Raw genomic sequence first — 23,356 nt, 5'->3', positions numbered from 1 at the left:
GGGCCTTCTCTTGCGTGCTTTTGCTGCTGCTGGTATCTGGGAGATCTGAGTTTACAGATTCTTCCCTTATGGTCAGGTCACTATTTATTAAAGAAATTTCGGGGGCGCATTGAACCTGTTGGCCCTTTGTAGCACCCAGGCTGATCTGATCCTTGGGCGAAACTGTCACTGTTCCCTGTGATGCACGTAGCTGATTGCTCTATCTTGTTCTCTGCAGTACTTTTCCCAACAGTGGGCGATCCCGGTGGTGCAGATCTACTGACTGGGCATATGGAAGCGTGAGATGAGGTTTTGGGGTACAGCTGACATCCTTCCCTGGGGAAGGGGGTTGCATAGCGCCATCATCCGCAAGGGCAATCACAAAATAATCTTAGGGTGCTGGGAGTACCCGAGGGAACGGAAGGGTCAGATGTCAGAGCCTTTGTCATCAAGCTCTTCGAGTCCGCATTTCCTGAGCTTTCTACGCCACAATGCAAGAGAAGGAGACAAACCTAGGGCAATTCTAATTTACCTGGGCAACTTCGTCTTGAGGCAGGCTATAGCTGAAAAAGCGAGGCCTGATGCTAAGAGGTCGAGCAAAGGGATTTCATTTTTTGTATGCACAGACTACTGCCACATGACGGTGGAGAGGCGCTGGAGACTAAGGCAGTTGATCAAGCCCTTTCAAGAGAAAAAAATGCAAGCCTACCTTATAAACCCAGCGCAGTTGAAGATAATCAACGAAGGGCGGACACATTACTTCTCTTCCGAAATAAAGGCGCAAGAGTATCTGGACTCTATAGGCAGGGAATAATGTGTCGTGTATTTCTATAGGTTCTGATTCGATCCCCCTATTCCTGACCCTATTCTGGTTAAACTTACTAGCTAGTTAACTAACAGTCAGCCCATGAGGCAAGAAATCCCCCATGATGCAGATACCGTTATCTGACGCAGTCACACTACGGCACAGGAACGTGTTATCTGATTAGGTCATAACGCTTGAGATCTAATTAGACAAGCGACATTCCTCCAGCCCCTGATAAGGCATACGACGTTCTCATAACAAATCAAACCTATGACAACCTGGATAATCCGTGCGGCCATTGTTTTGATTTCACAGAGAACTTTAGTAAAGAATGTGCTAACGAGCAAGTCGTATGACATCTTTATTGACGTACCTATGTCCATCCTTACGTCAATCTCGGCACCTTTAAGGTATAAATATTGCCGACCTTGCCCTATGCAAACACACGCGTGGTGACAAGACGGAGCAGCCATACTTGCCGAAGCCGAGAGCAGAAGCAGACCCCGCAGGCAGCAGCCCCGCCTTCCTGACGCGCTGAGAGACGCGCTGCTATCTCAAGCCGAGAGACCCAGCACCGGCGCTTCTGGGCAGCCCTCGCAGGCAGCCTGGAATATCGAGAGCAGAGAAAGAGATACCATTCCTCATTCATCCTAAATTCCAGGTACAGAACTGAATAACCCCTCCTAGAGAATTCTTTAGTTATTCACTTGGCAAAAACAAACTTAAACTAAACTGTAACTTTCTATTCCCGCCCACGCATTAGACTTAGGTCAGGTACACGGGGTAGGCGTATTTAGAAACACCAGTTGAGTACGTTTAGTCAAATGTATATGTGTATATAAATATATTTTAATCATTTTAAACATCATATGGCTCAGAAACCATATCAATGTTTTTACAGTATTATTTTATACTATTGCTTCTAATGTATGCACTTTACTTAACTATAAGTATTGCAATAATATCGATCCATTTCTCTTGTACGAGAAAAGAGACTGATCAATAAATAACATCTTTTATTGAACACGCCCGTCTCTTCCTTTTCTCTACATTCTGATGAGACTAAGAATGCACGTACTGACTGAGTAAAATAATTGCCTTGTGCTCACACGACTCTCGAGATTGACTCTTGATTAGGGGAGAGCAAAGTTGTCATGTTCTATGGTTGTCAGAAACTAAATCCCTTCTTGTCTAATCAGGGGAGTTCATCCTTCCTTGAACATTCGAGAAAGTTTCTAGCGAACTCTGAGCTTAGCTGGCAAACCCAAAAATTAAGTCTAGTATCGACAGTAGTAGACCTAGTTAACGTCTGGCCTAGGCCTTTACTGCTGTAGGTACTATTCCAATGCGCAGAGCCTATTGGGAAAATAGGAGCTACACTACATGGCGCCCAACGTGTTTGGAAAGGGCGATAAAACTAACGTAAGACATTTAGAGTAACTCAGTCGTGCTTTCTCACTCAGACCCCTTCTCCCAAATACTCCAAAGACGTCTGGAGTGGGTGAAAGGTTATAATATCCTCCAAAACTTCGCAGGAGGGAACTCCTATGTATGGTTCTTGGTCTAGTCAACGTTGAAGGATAAAACAGTTCCAAAATATTGTGCACCTAATCTCTGTTTCCATAAAGAAACCTGATCTGCAAATAAAAATAATACCATCCTGTCAGTAAAATGGGAGACAGTGATGGAGAAAGAGAGGCAATTAGATTAGCTACTGAAATAGCAGATGCTGATGCTACCATGCAAACAGCAGACCCGGATATAATACTCATCCAGGTCGCCAAAAGGAGATCTATAACCTTAAAACTTATAGAAAATGGACTGACACCTAGAGGTGGCACAGTCATATTCGTAATTGAGGCACACGAATATCGGCAGACAGAGGTATACTATACATGGATACATTTTCCAGCAGCAAATGCTGTAACAAAGTACTTCCACTATTACAAAGTAGAGGAACCTCCTGAAACGTACACTCCTTTCGAGGAGGTGGAAGTACCACTCAAATTCCAAGAGCATTTGCTCTTATTTGATGGCGCCCTAAAACATAATAATCACATTACAAGGCTCGGTCCTTTAGGAAGACCAGGAGCAACGTGGCCGGTCTTAGCCGGATACACACCACATCCAGACATCGACGAGATGACTGCACCAGAGCTATTAATACAGCTAAAACAACTACTAAAAATTCACAGACAATTAGTTCAGTATGTAATGCGGACTTCAACAATTCAGCCAGCGATTAAAATTCCACAGCTGACCCCTCACCAGGGGAACACAAATAAAATCACACCACAGAACATCCAATCCTGCCTAGGTAAAGTTCCAGCTAAACGGGAACAGATACCATTCTGGTTGGCACAGAAAATCACCCAAATAGAGGCGGTGTTTCCTGACACCACCCCATTAGAAAAGCACAGGATTCTGACTATATGTCTCCCAATGGGAATCGCACCACACATTGAGGACTGTGACACTTGGGGTACAGTCTTTGCTTCCATCTACAAAAAAACGCACGGTGTTCCATCCATTTCGGTAATACCAGATGTGCTAAAACAAATTCAAGATGAATACGGTCCAGAACCTGCTTTAACTCTTGGTATGAAATTACTGAAAGACTTCAAGCAGGTCTCGGCTATATTACTAGCCAACATAAAGGGTGAAGCAGCAAACGTGGCGATCCGCCAGAGGTTAAAAGAGACAGATATAGCAGACCAACCAGCTGAAATTGCCAGAATCATAGAAAAATCCTATGAAGAACTAGGCAGAGATAGTCTAGGTGGAATACCAGTAAAACCGCAACTGACTACAAGTCCAGAAAAAATATTTTTTAATAATAATTCACCAAAAAAGAACTGGGATGGAAATAAACAATCCAATCCTAAAGAAAAGAAATTCCAGTCCAGAGGAAGGTCTCCTAGGCGAAGAGAGAAATCTCCAAACCCGAGACAAAGGTCACCTCAGAGTGAACCCTCTGGGAATAGATATAACCTTAGAAATAGGGATAATATTAAAAAACCTGATAGATATCAAGACATTGATACACGTCCGTCTCAATCTTTTCAGAATTCCTCGCAGAAATCGGAAAGAAGAGGACGATCAGAAGAGCACGCCAAGTCCAAAGACAAGGAACCTGCTCAACTGAAAAAGAAATCACAATTTCCAAAAAAGAAGGTAGCCAGTATCAAGGTAGTTAACAATGCCGAGAATACTGAGGACACAACTGAAAAACGGAGAATGGGCTCAGACAATGCTAGACAGCGCAGCAGAGGTGAGCATAGCTCGCAAAGTCCTTATGAATCATCTGGAGACAGTGGACACGAATGAATACCTTCAAGTGGAAACTGCAGATACCAGAGTTAGCAAGCCCCACAAAATATACGAGATAACATTACGTATAGAGGGAGATAAGACTAGGAAAATAAGGGGACTATTTTGGGATAACCTATCCAAGGGCTATGACATCCTTCTAGCTGAAAAAGACTGGCCACCGGAGTTTGTCAGGGAGTGCCCTCATGGCGAAGAAGTAATTATGCCTGCCTTCTCGAATCAAATACCGATTCATAAAAAATACACACTTGCTAGAAAGTGGGCAGTGGCCTTAGCACCTGCTTTATATAAAAATCACGTAGGATGGGATGAGGATTCTCCTCCTCACAAAGTCCAGTTAAAATCACAACCTACTGCACAAAGGCAGTACCCAATTAAGCAAGAAGCTAAAAAACAAGTAAATGAAATACTAGATCAGCTAGAATACCAGGGGGTGATTGAAACTTGCACCTCACAAATGAACAATCCTTTGTTTCCGGTCTCCAAACCAGACAATTCGTACCGTCTAGTTTTGGATTACCGACACCTTAACACATGTTGCAAAACTTTTGCAGTGCAAAACTCACACAGTGCTGCACTAATGAATAACATAGTGCGCAAAAAATACAAAACAACCTTGGACAGCTCCAACGGATTCTTTTGTCAAAACATAGCACCAGAGAGCAGATATTTAACTGCATTTTCAGTAAATGGCACTCAAAAACAATTCTGTCGGTTAGCCCAGGGGTACAAGAACAGCCCGGGGGTATTCTCAGCGAGAGTAACAGAATTACTACAACTATATGATGATGAAGCATTATCTTATGTCGATGACATTTACTTAACAGATGATGACTTGGAGATTCACTTGAAAAGAGTGAACACCATAATACTTGGTTTCGCTGCAGAGGGTTACAAATTCAACTTCAAAAAGTCCAGAATTGCCCATCTGACGGTCCTATTCTTAGGATATGAGTTATCAAGTGAAGGCAAAAGCCTGGCAGACAATTTCCTAGAGAATGTGCCGTAATCCAAGCTCCTAAAACACTAAAAAACCTACAGTCAATTCTAGGCTTCCTAAATTTCGGAAGAACTTACATTGCAAATTACGCAGAAAGGGTCAAACCCCTTTACGATCTAATTAAACCAGACTTTAAAAGATCCAGTTGGACTCAAGCACACACAGAAATTTTGAGATCCTTACAAACAGACATGCTAATTAAAACAAATTTAGAAACCCGTGATAATACACGCAACCTTGTGATCCGAGTCATCCCAGGGAGATACGGATTCACATACCTAACTTCTAATGAGGGAGATAAGGTACCAATTGCATTCAAATCACATTTGTACACAAAAGCTGAACAGAGATTCAACAACAAAGGAAAAATTGTTCAAGCAGTTCAAACCGCAATAGCTAGAGAAAAAGACATAGCTGACGGTAGACATATCACAGTCAGAACAGCAGAATCAGCCTTTGAGGCATTAACAACACCGTGTAATTTACCAACAACAACATTGGATCCAGAATGGTTACAATGGGTAAATTCAATCACAACGGACAAAGTATATTATTTCTTTGATCCAGAACTAGAAGAATTAAAAAATCTAAAATATGAAAAAACGTATCCTCTGCCAATCGACATTCTGCCTCTACGACATTACGCCTGTGTAATCTATACAGACGGACATGCTCAACCCTCCGTTTGGGGAGAACATGCATACAATCCCACATGTGAGATTACAAAAGAAGTGTGGCACGGAGGTAAACTAAGACCTCTATTAACAAAATCACACTCAGTAGAAACTAATTCAGAACTACAAACTGAAATATTAGCTTTAAAAATGGCGCTAGATAATGCGGATCGCGAATTCCCGACACTTATAGTGTCAGATTCATATTTCTGCGTCAAAGCATATAACAAGGATTTGCAGACCTGGATTCAGAACGATTACAAAGATGACACGGATGCACCAATAAAGCAGAGACTGCTCTGGGAACAGGTAGCTCTTTTGAAAAAAGAACTACCAAAGACTCACGTGACACACTCACTGAGTCACCAGCGTGATGGCGTTCACGTTGTAGGGAATTCATTGGCTGAAACAGCCACAGCGGCAGCCAGTAAACCGGCTCCCGTAGATCGAAAAAAGCGTACATTAAAATACATTGACGGCGAAACATTGCTGGCAGTAAAAACGTCATCAAAAGGCGACTGCTCGGCGTTACCGATCAACTATCCACTCAATTACACATACATCATAGATGCAAACTCCATTCCTTTTGCTCGAATCCCTGGAGTGGGGGATAGAGTGATTCCAAACATGGACAGGAGAAACTTGTTAATCGCAGACGCACACATGGGCGAGGGTCTCAGACACCTTAAATTAAAAGATTCTCTGGAAGAATTACAATCACGGTACTGGTGGCCAGGCATGAGCCTGCACTACACCATGTTTGTAAAAAACTGCCCAAACTGCAACAGAGATCGCAGTGGGGAGAGAAGCAGTTTAATACCTCGTCGTATCAAGGCAGATAACATCACCACTAAAAAGAATGGCTTGCGATTAACATATACAGGCTAGTTCCCACTTATAATGTAGATCCACAGCACTCGGCTGACGTCCGGACTGTTATACAAGATTTGCGAGTCTAAATGGCATATACGCTAAGAGCATGCTACGTTCGACCATTTTTTTTTCTTTTTCTCAGGCAATCCAGCCTGGGGGGGGAAAGAATGGCCAAATGAGCACAGCCCAGCGGGAATCTTCTCACTTCCTTCCTGAGGGTATGGGATGGTGTAAAGAAAAAACCAAGACAGAAAGCAATCTATAATAGAAAGGATATTAGGTTCGGGAGCTGGGTGGGTCAAACATCTAATAAGTGTCCAACGTAGTCTAAATAACTTGCCAAGAAATTCTCTGAAGGGATTCAGTCCGTACGAATTATTATTCGGAACTAGGATGTTGATCTCTGACCTTGATAGTCAGACTTCAGTGGTAACAGAAAAAAGCTTTGATGTCAAAGACCGTTTGGCTATTTTGCAGGACTTAAACAAAACAAGAAAAGACCTGAGCAACATACAGTTGAAAGAACAGCCAACGACCACTGAAGAATCACCACCTGTCCCAGCAAGACCTGTCTGGATTCCAAAAGTCGGGGATCTAGTCAGGGAGAAGATCGCGGTAAAGAAGGAATTTGGGCCTTCTTACAGAAAAGCAGTTCCTGTATTGTCTGTCAACGGGACAAGATCAGTTGTACTACCGCCACTTGCTGGAAAAAAGGAGAACCGAGTTGTATCCATCGACCTGGTAAAACCACAACATGTGGCCGATAACCAACAGTAGGCCAAGTGGACTCCCAATAAGTAGCAGAACACCAAGGTTTGCTACCAGTACAGAGGTCCTATCAAAGAGGCTCATCACATTCGAAACGCCTACAGAAGAACAACAAGGACTATGCAACAATGCAATAGAACTTAGACCTCTGAAAACCAAATAAAGACATTTAGCAGAGACACACCAATCTATACAGAAGTACCAAGTGAAAATGCAAGTGAAAATGCAAGAAACAAAAATCCTGAACCAATTGGAACAATTGACAGAACTGCATCCGGTTACTTCATCAACTTCGATGATTCCTCTGACGGTTTCAGCGAACAAAAGACACAGCCATCATCAAAATCCTTTAAAGACAAAGCGAAGGAACTTTTGAAACAACTAAAAGAAACATATCTGATTTCTCCATGGATTGAATTTTGGGTGGGTTTTGGTGCATTTATCCTCATACTTTGGCTCATCATGGTATTTACCTTGGGACGCTTCATTGAGGGAAAATATGCTAAAATGGACACAGCAAGTCAGAACATCAACTTGGTCCTCAAACCACACACATCTTCACACGTCGAGAAAAGAGAACTTTCTTCAGAACTTTCTTCAGCCAATTTCACAGCAATTCCAATACCTGGTGGGGTAGCCTGGGACAACACTGACTATGAAATTTATGGTCCGGTCGAGATCCTGAAATATCCACACCAAATCAAGATCTCCTTGAGTGACTTAGCAATAACTCTGAAACAGATGAAGAAATAGACATAAACCATATACTTAACCAAAACAGAACACATCCTGATTGGAAACAATGGTTGATCTGGCCCACAGATACAAATAACTGTCAAGATAGATTCCTGAATAAAACACAGGGTTTCAAAATGAACAGGCCAGACCCTAGATATCCCCAAAGACATCACCCAGGGATAATAACAACCTACAGTGTGGGCAAATTATGCCTTCAATGGCTACAAACTTCCACACTGCCTGAAATTAAGCAACACCTAACTTTACTTACTGATGGTGCTGACTTGCGTGATTTCATAATGGGACCACGCAAACAGCGTCAAAAGCGTTTCATAGCAGCCTCTGTATATGCAGCATACAATGAGGCCTGGAAGGTTACTCAAATTGAAACAGCAGAAAGAATACGGGAAATTGACCGTATTAATTTGGAAAAATCACTTTCTGTAGTGGACAATGGGTTAATGACTCTGTCCTCCAGAATTTTTTCATTGGACAGCATTGTGTCTTCAGCAATCGATATATTATCGCAAGACTTACTGTTATTACAACATGGTCAGTCACAATTGCGTTCTATTGTACAGCTTGGCTGGACGTTACAAAATCTGCGTTCAGGCTATGTGCCTTGGCGTTTAATCAACACAACGTCACTATTTCAAATCTTTAACCTTACTGATAGACAAATCGGTATGGCGCAGAAGGGTGCTGATTATACAATCTTGAGCATTGAAAAACTAGAAAGATTACCGTTGACAATGTCAGAACGACCTGTCAGTGAATGGATAATCCACGGAATCATAAATATTCCAATCTCAACCTTCAGGTTTCAATACTGCCAAAAATATATACAGGCTGGCATGTACGAGAAATTGGGAAAGGGGTACCTTAAAACAACATGGAACCTGCCCTATTCACATGCATGTATCAGTAACAAAGGACAGAAAGTGTTTCTTAGTGGCATCAATTGTGCTATGTCACTAAGCGGCACGCTTCTGTGTAACGGTATTAGTTTGCACGGAGCCTGTGAAGGGAATTCATACAACCTTTCATGTCACCAGCAAGGCGCACCTGCAACTGAAATAGAACCATTCTTTCAAAGACTCTATAATGGGAGTTACATTCTTATTGTAGACCGCAGATGCTGTAGTCTTATGCCCGGGACTCCTTATCTCGTCACTACGACGGCGAAGGTCAAGTGCTGTGGACGTTCTTTGTTCCCCAGCTCCTTTCCAGACAGGGAGGCGAGGGCATGGCCCAGTTTGAAAATTACTTCTATTCGAATAGACACTTTAAGCAGAATGAAAACAGTGCTTCTTCAGACGCCTACAAGGCTCACGTCATCTAAAGAAACGTATGATCTACAAGTCGCAAGGACGACTGCAGAGATACATACATTATTATCAACTAATTCCCCCGTACATTTCGCGGAAATCCTGAGCGAAATCTTAAATATTTCTGATACCACAGGGGTCTCAAAGGTATTTAAGACAATATTTTCGATGGCATTAACACCATTCAAAGCCATACTGGGTATTTTTCCAGACTTCGTCCATTCGATTTTTGGCGGACTTCCCCTGATCCTAGGACTAATTGCAGGAATCCTATTCCTAGTCCTTATTTTTCGTTATGGCAACCCATGTCACAGATCAAACTCTCGCGACAATGGAAGATACGATCCTAGCCATTGGATACCGGGACCGGATATCAAAAATCCTGGGACTATCCCGGCTTAGAGACCTAAACATGACTTGGTTTCTATCATTTCGACCAATGTGGCAAAGGTGTGTTTTACCTGTACTAAGGTGTCTGCTATGCGGAGAAGAATGCGTGTTAGACACCTGTCTGACGCTACAATCGGATGCGCCGGTGGATGCAGATACACTGTTGGTTCCTACCAAGGTTCACGCACTGTGCTGCCCTCAAAGGCTGCCAATTCTGATGACGGCATTCCTGGAATCTTCACCACTGCGATTGAAGAGTAGTGAAGTTCAAGATGAAAACAGCATCGAACAGGTACGACCTTCTGTCAGCAATGCAAATCAGAATGTCAATGGAGACAATCATGCGCATGAATGCATGGTTACCCCTATTTCCGACTTAGAGGAACTTTCCCATGAAGCTGTTGACAGTTTTTTCGAAAGCCTGAATGATATGATGTTCTCTCCGGAACAGAAATAGAGACTTTTGAGTAAACTCGCACACGGCGTTCCCTGAATTCGGCCTTCAACTTTAAAAATAAAGTCGCATGAACAATTACAATCCAGTTCACGGACAGCAACTTTTTTCAGCAAGCCCCTAAAATATTTTTCTATATATTTTTTCCCGGGACACTGATTTTCTGCTTAAAGTAAGAGACTATTCCTAGAGAACTAAGATTTCTATTTTAGATACTTTATAGACTTTATAGACTTTAGCTGCCCGCTGGTATGTTCGCAATAGATTTTATGTGATGAAATGGTTTCGACTTTTTTTCTGTATAGCCATATTAAGAGCCATTTCATGTGTATTTCTCATATACCAACAATCAATAATGCATAACAATGCGTGTTCACTTTTGCATTTAATTCATAGCTTAAGTGCATACAATATATATGACTGCAATTTTTCAGTATATTTGAAAATTTCGAAATGCATTTATGTATTTTGGGGTGGTAAGGTATACACTATACTCTATAGTATGTTGTACTATGTTATACTATGCATAGATTAGTAGATATGACCATAGTTAGCGTGGAGTGGGTGTCGTGTATTTCTATAGGTTCTGATTCGATCCCCCTATTCCTGACCCTATTCTGGTTAAACTTACTAGCTAGTTAACTAACAGTCAGCCCATGAGGCAAGAAATCCCCCATGATGCAGATACCGTTATCTGACGCAGTCACACTACGGCACAGGAACGTGTTATCTGATTAGGTCATAACGCTTGAGATCTAATTAGACAAGCGACATTCCTCCAGCCCCTGATAAGGCATACGACGTTCTCATAACAAATCAAACCTATGACAACCTGGATAATCCGTGCGGCCATTGTTTTGATTTCACAGAGAACTTTAGTAAAGAATGTGCTAACGAGCAAGTCGTATGACATCTTTATTGACGTACCTATGTCCATCCTTACGTCAATCTCGGCACCTTTAAGGTATAAATATTGCCGACCTTGCCCTATGCAAACACACGCGTGGTGACAAGACGGAGCAGCCATACTTGCCGAAGCCGAGAGCAGAAGCAGACCCCGCAGGCAGCAGCCCCGCCTTCCTGACGCGCTGAGAGACGCGCTGCTATCTCAAGCCGAGAGACCCAGCACCGGCGCTTCTGGGCAGCCCTCGCAGGCAGCCTGGAATATCGAGAGCAGAGAAAGAGATACCATTCCTCATTCATCCTAAATTCCAGGTACAGAACTGAATAACCCCTCCTAGAGAATTCTTTAGTTATTCACTTGGCAAAAACAAACTTAAACTAAACTGTAACTTTCTATTCCCGCCCACGCATTAGACTTAGGTCAGGTACACGGGGTAGGCGTATTTAGAAACACCAGTTGAGTACGTTTAGTCAAATGTATATGTGTATATAAATATATTTTAATCATTTTAAACATCATATGGCTCAGAAACCATATCAATGTTTTTACAGTATTATTTTATACTATTGCTTCTAATGTATGCACTTTACTTAACTATAAGTATTGCAATAATATCGATCCATTTCTCTTGTACGAGAAAAGAGACTGATCAATAAATAACATCTTTTATTGAACACGCCCGTCTCTTCCTTTTCTCTACATTCTGATGAGACTAAGAATGCACGTACTGACTGAGTAAAATAATTGCCTTGTGCTCACACGACTCTCGAGATTGACTCTTGATTAGGGGAGAGCAAAGTTGTCATGTTCTATGGTTGTCAGAAACTAAATCCCTTCTTGTCTAATCAGGGGAGTTCATCCTTCCTTGAACATTCGAGAAAGTTTCTAGCGAACTCTGAGCTTAGCTGGCAAACCCAAAAATTAAGTCTAGTATCGACAGTAGTAGACCTAGTTAACGTCTGGCCTAGGCCTTTACTGCTGTAGGTACTATTCCAATGCGCAGAGCCTATTGGGAAAATAGGAGCTACACTACAAATGTAGGTTTTGTGTCCTATAGCTCAGTTTGGTAAGGATGGTAAATCACGGCTTAGCAATGGTAGCTAGTATAATAAGAGGTATTATGGTTGACGCATTTATTTTGGTTGTTGAAATTAGTCCTCACTGTTTACACTGCAAATCATCACATGCACAGACCAAGGTCTGAGCGCTTCACGAGGGAGGGTGCAGGATCCGGGGGGTAGGGGACAGAGGGGGTGGAGGGGGCTGGAGGGGAGGTAATGAGGAGTGGGGGAGTGGGGGGTGGTAAGGGAGAAAAATTGAAAAATTTGATATTCTTGTGCTATGTAGTTTTGCTTTGTTTTTTGCTCGGTCTGGTTATGGTATAGTTAAGCTCCTGATACAAATGTTTCAAAAGAGTGAAGGTGGCATTTTAGATCAACAGAATGTTGAACATTAGAATCTCTGCAATCAATGTTGGGGGGTTGAATGACTGGAGGAAGCGCCAAAGGCTAGCTCATTTTGTTAAATATAATGGAATTGATGTACTTTGTCTCCAGGAGACCCATCTACCCTGGACAAAGAGGAATCTGATGAATATCAGCGGTTTTGAGATGTTGACCTGTTCGTCGCAAACATCTTCAGTCAGGGGGGTTGCAATTTTAGCAAGATCCTCCTTGGGGGGGGGCAAGCGGTGTAAAGCCGATTGCCTAGGGAGATGGGCAGTAGCTGAGCTATGTATGGGTTACACACTTTGTGTAATATACGGGTCTAATCAAGATGACCCTAAGGTTTATGATGCTTTGGAAGGAGATTTAGCCAGATGGCCCAGCCCAATTATAGTTTGTGGGGATTTAAACATTTCTGTTGATTGGTATATTCAGTCTTCATATGTAGGACGGAAACCTAGAGTGTTCTGGGCACTGAGTGCCCTCATACGTTCACATGGGCTGAAGGATGTTTGGGGGGATAAGGAGCCGAACAACCCAGGTTTTACATATTTTTCGAACCCTTTCCAGAAATATTCCAAGTTAGATTATTTTTTAATTTCCTCTTCCTAAATAAAGAAGGTCTGTATTAGGAAACTCCCAAAAGTAAATTCAGACCATAACCCGTTGATACTGTCCTATGAACTGGATAAGGTAGTAAGGAAAAAAGTAGTTGGACGTTCGAAAGAAGGCTATTAGCGGACAACAGATTTGTAGAACATCTTAGGAAATGGTCAGGGGAATTTTTTAATGCAAACCGGTATAGTACTTCGCGAAACGGCGTTTGGGATGCATTTAAAGCCGCTCTAAGAGGGGAAACCATAAGCTGTTCTGCAAGGTTAAGGAGAGAGGATAGGAGAGAGGTAGAGAGACTCATGGGGCAACTAGCTGAAGCAGAAGAACAGCATGTTAGAGATATTGGACACGGAGAGGAAGGTGTTGAGAGTCAACGAAAATTGATGATTATAAAAGCAGAACTTCAGAAATTGGTAACCCAGAAGGCAACTAGCGACTATCAAACCTCTAGGGCGAAGCGTTATGAAACTGGGGAGCAAGCGGGTAGGGCATTGGCGTTACAAATTAGACAAGATAAGGTCAAGAATATGATCTCTAATATACATGAGGAGGGAAAGGATTACACCGAACCAGAGGATATACTACTGGTCTTTAAAAACTTTTATCAATCATTGTATAATGAGGAGGTGGATTCTAGCAGCCCTAGCGAGGAGGGTGTTGATGGAGGGCTGGTATTGGACGAACAGGGGAGAGAAGAGCTGGATAAGGATTTGACGATGATTGAGATTAGGGTGGCATTACAGGAGCTAGCCGCCGGCAAAGCTGCAGGCCCCGACGGTATTCCCCTGCAGGTATACAAAAGTATTGAAACTGAGATTGCCCCACTATTGCTAGACCTCTTCAACGGTATATTGTGCTCAGGTATAATACCAGACTCCTGGAAAGAAACAAACATAATCGTATTTCATAAGAAGGGGAAACCAAAAGAAAACCCCTGGTCATATCGCCCAATCTCACTTATCAATGCTGATACAAAGCTGTATTCAAAAGTGTGAGCCAAAAGATTGGGAAGGATCATTGGTGGTCTTGTCTCTCCGTGGCAGCATGAGTTTGTTCCGGGGCGAGGTACGACTGACCACACTAGACGAGCTATAGCACTGTTTGACGCCCATGATGCTGCAGGGGGGAGGATGTCCATGATCCTCCTCAATGCGGAAAAAGCCTTTTACCGCGTGGTATGGAAATATCTATGGGGCATATTGGCTGGCAGAGGCTTTGGACCAAAGGTTATGTGGGCTCTTATAGCAATGTATCAAGATCCTGTAGCCCGAGTTCAAGTAATGGGGGAGAGCTCGGACAAGATTTTAATTAAGAGGGGGACGCGCCAAGGGTGCCCCGGCTCGCCGATCCTTTTTTCATTATATATTGATCCCCTTATTCAGAGGATGCTAGGTTGCCCGCAGATAAGCCCAGTTGTGCTCAATGGCTATGTAAATAAACTGTTGGCTTATGCTGACGATCTGGCGGTAATAACCTCTGATCCCGAGCAGGCGTTGCCAATTCTGGCGCAACTTGCAAAGGATTTTGGCAGCCGGTCAGGGTACCAACTGAATGAGGGAAAAACGCAAATAATCTGTACGAAAAACATTATTAAGGCAGGTGCTACATATGTAGATTCGGCTGTATATCTTGGGGTGAGAGTCAACGCCTCTGTCAACAGGATTATCGCAGATAATTATCTGCCTCTTTTGAAAACAATAGAAGCCGATTTGAAAAGAATTGATGTGCTAAATCTCTCCCTGATAGGCAGGGTAAATGTGTTAAAAATGACAATGTTCCCCAAAGTGCTGTATTTGTTCTGGGCTATACCACTTCTTTTAGAGGAGAGAGTAATTCAAAATTTTGAATCAATTTTTATAAGGTTTATCTGGCAGTATGGTAAGGTCAGGCGCTCTACTAAATATATGTCACTCCCTCGGGAAAGGGGTGGGCTGGCCATGCCAAATCCGAGGTTCTATCATTGGACATGCCTCTTGACACAAATGACTATACTTTTTCAATCAGATGTGAGCTCAGATGTTGTAAACAGAGCTAATCAGTTTCCCCCCTCTATATTTGAGCTGTTATTGGGAAGGAAGGCTATGGATTTATTGATGTGTGAAGTTGAGCGCCAATACTACAAGATATCACGGTATAAGATTTTGGAAGGGGCCTGGGGGGCCTGGAATGCGGCCCAAAAGTTCTTGAATATTCCAAAGATAAATGCCTGCCTCCATCTATGGAACTCTAGCCTTTTCCCTCAATTTGGCATGGATAGGAATTGTTTGTTCTGGAAGGAGCAGGGAGTGAAGATTTCAGGGGATATTATGGAAGAAGACTCAATCCTTCTGTTTGAAATTATTCAGCAGAAGTTTGGTATTCCTCCCAATCATTGGTTTTTGTATGACCTGATTGTACGAACCTTGTCGGCCTTTAGACCTAGGATCTCTTTGGGAACCGGTGATACAATGATTAATTATCTATCAAAAGGGGTAAAAAGATTAAAACAGTATACAATCCTCCCTAGCGTTGAAATTAGGAGACCCAGATGCTGATCTTGACCAAGCCCTACTTTTAAATAAGAAACTATTTCACTCATCTAACTTGAGGGCACAGCATTACAAAACATTGTTTAACCTTTATCACACCCCAGCAAAGCTGTTTGCCTGGGGTGTTAGGGAAGACGATAGATGCCCCAAGTGCAACTCCGGCCCTGCACATTTATTGCACATGTTTTATCACTGTGACATGCTAGTTCCAATTCGCAGTGAAATTATGAAATTCTGGGATGGGCTGCTAGATCTTAAAATCAATCTATCCCCTACCCTGATGTTATTAGGCACTGATTGTAAGCTGGAGTTGGGAAAAGAAGCAGAAGCTCTAGTTTTTATCTTTGTGGCGGTACTCCGGATTCTTATCTCCACTGGTTGGAAGGACACTACAGCTCCATCTTTTCAAATGTGGCTCGCCAGATTGTTGGGAATGCATAATATAGAGTCATGTTTGTATGAGCATAAGGGTAAAAAAACGGGAAATGGGCAGGAATATCTGGGCACCACTCAAAAAGTGGAGGGATTCAAGACTTAAAAAAACCAAAACGATAAATCTATGTATTAATTGTAGGAATTTTAACCTCTCGGCAGCTTTTAGCCAAGAATTTATGTTATGTTATATATGCTTTTACCATCTGATCCGGGCTTTTAGAAGTCATATATTTCTTAAATACGAATGATAATGATTGTCTTTTTTTATGGAATAATGAATTTGTATATGTATTTTCTCTGTACCAGATACTCTCAATAAATATTATTAAAAAAAAAAAGAGGGGAAGATTGTGTATGTGCTTTAAGGCTCACCTTCCTGCACATGAACAATCAATGGCCTCTTGATGTTTCCATGTGTGGCACTCAACGCAGCACACATTAGAACAGCAAATATGATGTGAAAATAAACAGTTCTCATTATTGCGCATGTTTAAGAAAATGTATTCAATGGTCTTACCTATTACACACTCCACCATATTTATGCTGCCCTTTTAGATATGGGGCAGCGTACAAAACAATGGGCCTTGCAGTGTGACATTGCCCACCCCTTTCACCCTAACTATGGTGTGAAAGGGGCTCTTATGCCCAAAATGGGGTTAAGCCAGGTTAAGTGGCTTAACGCTGCATTGTGAATAAGGCTAAGCCACTATCGCCACTACCATGTTGCTGTGGTGATAGGGGCATTGAAATATGCCCCAACATGTCAAAGATTCACTATATTTGAATCAATACAGGGATTCCTTTTTTATGTTGAGTTTTAAATAGCGCAAACCTGACCTGAAGGTCTCAGAGCCCTTTACATGAGCACCAGTTGCGTTACAGATGGATACATTCATTTTTGTTAGGCACAGGGAGATTAAGTGATTGCCCAGAATCACAGGAAGTTGAGCGTCCTTACTGAAACTCAAACTCGGTTCCCCAACTCCGAGGTCAACTGCCCTAGCCATTAGACCATATCTTCTACCCAAATTAATTAATCTCTGAAATTGAAGTTGGGCACCTAACTATGTCTTACGGTTGTATTGACTCATTTAAACAAGTTTTTGCTCTGGGTTAGGCCCTCATACAATATTGTCACATGCACCAGCTCTCATCTTGTTTATGAGACTGCCTCTTTGGTGTAATACTTGTCACTAGCAACAGTTGCTCCAATGAACTGATCGTTAGTGACAGCGACATCAGGCCAGGATTTACATGGATTTCCTGTCTGGTCATACCCATCACCAACATCCCTCAAATATGTCCTCTTCTCTATGTACACTGTGTAACCCACTTGTATCAGCTGGAGTAACATACACAATTTGCACTTATGAACTCAGTGAAAGTGCTGCCGCAACTTCACAAGATTCATTGACTCAATTAGTCAATACAGACTAACCCAATCATATTTCATGTAGCTATAGCCAGGCAACGTGAACTGAAGCTGCCAGGTACACATGATACTATACCAAGAGGGAATATTCTCTTTCTGATATGGACATGAATTTACACCTGATATCACAACACTATGCAAATTGCTGACAAGAACTGTCCAAAAACAATCAAATCACCATAAAACCAGCCGATAAAGGCGGGGCAATTGTTTTACAAGATACCACGGATTATAGGAATGAATGTCTCCGTCTACTAGGGGACACAAGAAACTACGCCAAACTAGGTGAAGACCCGACAGAACGCCTAAGAATCTCAATTGCGTACTTAACAGAGGAATGTCAAGCCAATGATTGGCTTAGTAAAAAAGAAATTGATTTCTTAACAAACAGAAAACCAATAACACCGTATTTTTATACCATCCCCAAGATACACAAGAGACTGGAGAACCCACCAGGGAGGCCAATAGTCTCGGGGATAGGCTCAATTTTGGAGCCCCTTTCACAATTCGCAGATGCCTTTCTCAGACCCCTCGTGCAGAAAACAGACACCTATCTAAGGGATACCAAGGACGTACTATGCCTGCTACAAGATCTAACCTTTGATATGTCATCCAGCCTATTGATAAGTCTGGACGTTGAAAGTCTTTATACCAGCTTGCCACACAGAGAGACTTTACAGATTCTAGAGGAAGTATTGTACGAAAACGAGTGGTCATTCCAGACTCCTCGCCATGTGGTACTCGAATGCTGCCAACTGGTACTATGTGAGAACTTCTTCCGTTTTGAATCGACCCTGTATAAACAACAACATGGGACCAGTATGGGCAGCACATTCGCGCCGAGTATAGCCGGATTGTACGTCCACCAACTGGAGAAAAACAAAATACTGATTGAAGGAAATCCACATAGACATCATATCCTCCACTGGAAACGCTATATCGACGACATTCTGTTGATCTGGCAGGGCACTGAGGAAGAAGCACAGACCTTTCTCACCTGGCTTAATACACAGGATCCTTTCCTGAAGTTCACCTGCTCAATGAGTAAGACAGATCTAGTTTTTCTTGATCTAAACATCCATGCTGAGTCTGGTAGACTGGTGACAACAACTCATTTTAAAGAGACGGCAAGAAACTGTCTCTTGACCTTTGACAGTTTTCACCCTCGCCATCTCAAACAAAACCTGCCATTTGGACAATTCCTCCGTTTACGCAGGAACTGTAGCAAGAAATCAGACTACCTAACCCAAGCGGAAGACCTAAGCAACAAGCTGAAATACAGGAAATACCCAAATAAACTGATCAAAGAGGCTAAAAAACGGGCGGCCAACAACAACAGGGAAGCACTTTTAGAACCCAAAGAAAGAACTCAACCTGAGGACAAAAAACCAATCTGTATCACCACGTACAATCAAGTCTCGAACAATGTATCTAAAATAATCAAGAAACATTGGCCAATACTTAACAGCGGCGGCCTACACATACCTACTCCTATGTTTAGCCATAGGCGGGGTAAAAATTTGAAGGATTATTTGGTACACACACGTCCCACAGCATTAATTCAGACAGTAAGATCCCAGCCACTACCGGACGGTCATTTCCCATGCAACAACTGCAGTGTTTGTCATTTGACCTCCCCAACCAAAAACGTTATCTTCAACAACAGTACGAGATGGGAACTAAAAGGTTTCTCTAATTGCAACACAAGTGGGGTTGTGTATTTGATAACCTGTACGTGCAACCTTCACTATGTAGGAATGACGACAAGGAAGGTCAGTACTCGCATAGTAGAGCACAGAAGTAACATCAGGTGCAAGCGAGCCACAACAAGAATGACCACCCACTTCATTGAGCAGAACCATACACCCAATGATCTGTCCTGGGTAGTATTAGAAACAGTGAAAAACAAAGACAATCTGGAACGCACCCTCCATGAAAAAGAACAAAGATGGGTTTTTCGTCTTCATACAGATACCCAACTTAATGATGAAATCCCGTGGGGAGCATTTCGCCCATAGTTATTTTTTCTAGTGACTGTTCGGGGTTGGTCCGAACTGTTTGAATACCATAGAAAACTGTCGCTGATAACAAAACAAACCCTACTATCAGAAATACCTTTTTCCTTAAAAACTAATACACCCAGCTGAGCCTTCCCAGACACGATAGGTACCATCCTTGCCTATCTGCCTAAGTTATGATACCCGCCCTTTTATGAATAAGCCTAAACCAATCCAAAAACGTCTCCAACCCCGCAAAATTTATCTTGTGTTCTAAATTCATGTGCAAGGACGCCCTTGTCCACATTAGCGCCCTAAATTATTGCATATCCCTGTACCCAGCGGTACTCATTAATATTCAGTGTTTGTAACTTACACCCGCGCCGAGCGCGATCGCATCCTACCAATATGGCCGCCCCAGTGCGCGCTCTAGCAAAACAAAGGCGTTTCCCGCCACCCGGAAGCTCACGCGTTTTAAATACACCGCGAGCCCGGCTTCAGATCAGTATGCGGTCGGGTGAGGAAGCAACCAGGTAGTACCGAGCGGGTCTGCCGAAAGGAAGTAAGTGAATGGACTATGTAATCTTGCTAGAAAGACGGCAATTCCGAATGGGCAAACAAGAAGAGGAAAAAACCTCCTAACTCTGCATTTTGACAATCCCTTTTTTCAGCAATGTTTCCACGAGGCGTTCCTGCCCTTGCCTAAGACCATGGGGTGTAACCATACACTCTTTTATGTAAATATAACCATCTGCCATATTATTTCGTGTATGTATAGTGTGTGTTTTGTCTATAGTCACATTTAGTCTATATGTTTGTATGTTGTATGTGTGAAACCACTAAACCACTTTATTCACAGTGATTTATTTTTCAACACCGTCTTGAAAACCAGCACGCGTCAATATGATGCCATGGGCACACTCACGCCCTAGTTGGAGTGAGATGCTTGTGAGTTGTTCCCCTTCTTGGAAGGGGTTGTCCATCATTTAACATTTGTTGTTCTATTTTGCAGAAAACGCAGTGAAATACAAAACGTATGTACAGCACGCATGTTTTATTAACAACAGCGTTCATTGTAAAATATTTTTTAGCAACACTTTTTTCATTTGGAAACAGGAGTGGCAATACAGGGCTGGACCCTGTATGGTCCTGAAGAAAAGCTTGGGGGAGCTTGAAACATGTTGACCTTAACACTGATCTAGCTCAGTAAAAGTTAGAATACAGTGTTACCCCTTTTTAACTTTTTTATACCACACTAGGAGCGAAATAAATTGTTGAGGCCCACTAGCACGGTATTTTTAATCCCACACCCACTCCACCATTATCACACTTGCACCACACATAGTCATCTCACAAAACCAGTGCTCCAGCGTAGTCGCCTTGTCGCAGCACGCCCCTTTTCGTAGAGAACTGGGATGGCCCCAATGATGAAGCATGTCACCGTGGGGCAACCCCGGTGAGTGAGGGGACTCTAGAAAGACATTTTTCTTTCTTACATATATTTTTTGGTACACACTGACTCAGTAAGCAGTAACCATAAATACACCCACCAGGTCTCTGGACCTTTGACATAAGGTCCCTGTATTTCGTACACAGACTGGAGGCCGACCTGGTCTGGTTTAACCTCCTTCTCCCCCTTCTTTGTTTATCCATTGTGTGACATATTCATACATTATTGATCTTGCCATAAGCACCCACAGCCGCAACATCTAAAGGAAATGAAAAGGAGAGACACATTGAACACCATAGGCGACCAACAGATAAAAAAGATTGTCCATGTGCACACTTTGAGAAGAATAGTGTAGGGTTGTGTCTTTCCAAATTGGTTGCAAATCTGCTACAACATGTTGCAAATGTGTGGTAGCAATGATTTTGCCAATATAAGGGGCAAACACTATTTTCCATTTACAACAGTGTCCACGTTTTCTGACTTGCAGTAAAGTAGGCCCCCTTGCACAATGGTGGCAAAATATGTTCAATGACAGAGCAATACACTGAAATAATCCATATAGTTGCTAGTACATTGCAGGAATGAATTTAAAAAGCTGGGGATGTGCAATGTAAACTCAAGAAGGCTAATGCTGTGCTCCATCATGATATCATAAATGTGTTAAAAAATCTCTACTTCATGCTGCCTCATCACAATATAGGTGAGGTCCATGTAATGCACACCCAGACTGTGTACAACAACATACCGGAGCATGCTTCACCTTTGTTCAACGTCCCAGTCCACAACCGCTTTCATCTTTTCTCCTGTTTAGATCAGGTGGACTGACTCCTTATTACCCCCCGAGGAGGTGATATGGCAATGGGGGGAATCTGTATAAATAGGGGCCCTTCCATCACAGGAATTATGGAGAATGGCTAGGTTAAAGCCTCTGCGAGCATTATACCAGCACTAGACTCCAGCTCATTTGGATACCAGGGACATAATAACTATCCTCCATCAGTGATAGCAGAACCCAGGATCTGGTGTAAGACTCTGCCTACAGCTACTCCCCCTGTTCACTCCACAGCTGCTAGCTCAACCATCCCACCTGTGCTCCCTAGTGTCTATTCCCCTGGAACTTGTACCCAAGTTGCTAATGGCCTCAAGAGGGATATTGGATGTCATATCATGTTTTGGAATATTGCGGGCCTAAAGGCGAAGATTGTGAACCCCCTGTGGTCAGAGTTTGTTTTGGGGTTCGAAGAGACCAGGCTGATCGACCCCATTCACGTTAACGGTTTTGAAACATTTCATACACCTGCGGTTGCATCAACCCATGGTAGAGCCATGGAAGGGTTGTGTACTTATGTTTCAAATCTTTTTAACTTTACGATAACTACAACTTTGGTGATTAAACGCTATCTCCAAATTCTGGTGGCCAACATGGATAATTCAACAGGCTTTGTAATAGTCAATCTCTATAATAATGTGCCTCGCGAAGATCTATCTGGTTTGTTGAGTATTATAAAATTGCACATTAATAGGCTACAGTCTGCTACCTCAAAGGATTTGATCATTATTTTGGGGGGAGATCTTAATATAACCTTATGCATCCTGGAGGATAATCTGGTTTGTGGAGTTGAGCAGGGTAACGTTTCAAGTATTCCCCATTTTACCTATTCTACCCAGGAAGATATGATTAATGAAATCATGTTTAGAGAAGATCTGGGATTTGCAAATAATCTTTGTAGTCCATTGATCCCTTTTAATCCAACCTTTAGTGGTCGAGGGTTGTTCTCTCTGATAGATTTTATTTTAATACCTGTAAGACAAGCTTCCAGACTATTAGAGATTCATACCCACGACATCTCCCTTAGCTACCATTTTCCACAGAGCATAAACGTCAAGGTCAACCACAAGGCAGTTAGCAGATTTGTAACTAGTTTTCCCCAGGGGGTTGATATTACCCTGGCCAGACAAAATGGCTATCCACAGCGCTCGAAGAAACTCGACACAGATGTGTTTATGACTAAGGTTGTCACAAATTGTAGAGATGCTATTAATATATGTTTTGGTAGTGGTAACCCCCTGAAAGATATTGTGGAGGGTGTCTCCAAAATAGCAGAGTTTGTTAGCAATGCTCTTCATAGAAAACCAAGAAGTAAGCACCCACAAAAGAGGGGTTGGTTAGATTCCTGCTGCTCAAAAGCTCACTCCGCTCTTAAAATTGCC

This window comes from Lissotriton helveticus, chromosome 2_1 (genome assembly GCF_964261635.1).
Source record: "Lissotriton helveticus chromosome 2_1, aLisHel1.1, whole genome shotgun sequence".
Taxonomy (NCBI): domain Eukaryota; kingdom Metazoa; phylum Chordata; class Amphibia; order Caudata; family Salamandridae; genus Lissotriton; species Lissotriton helveticus.
Note: the sequence above shows the minus strand (reverse complement) of the source record.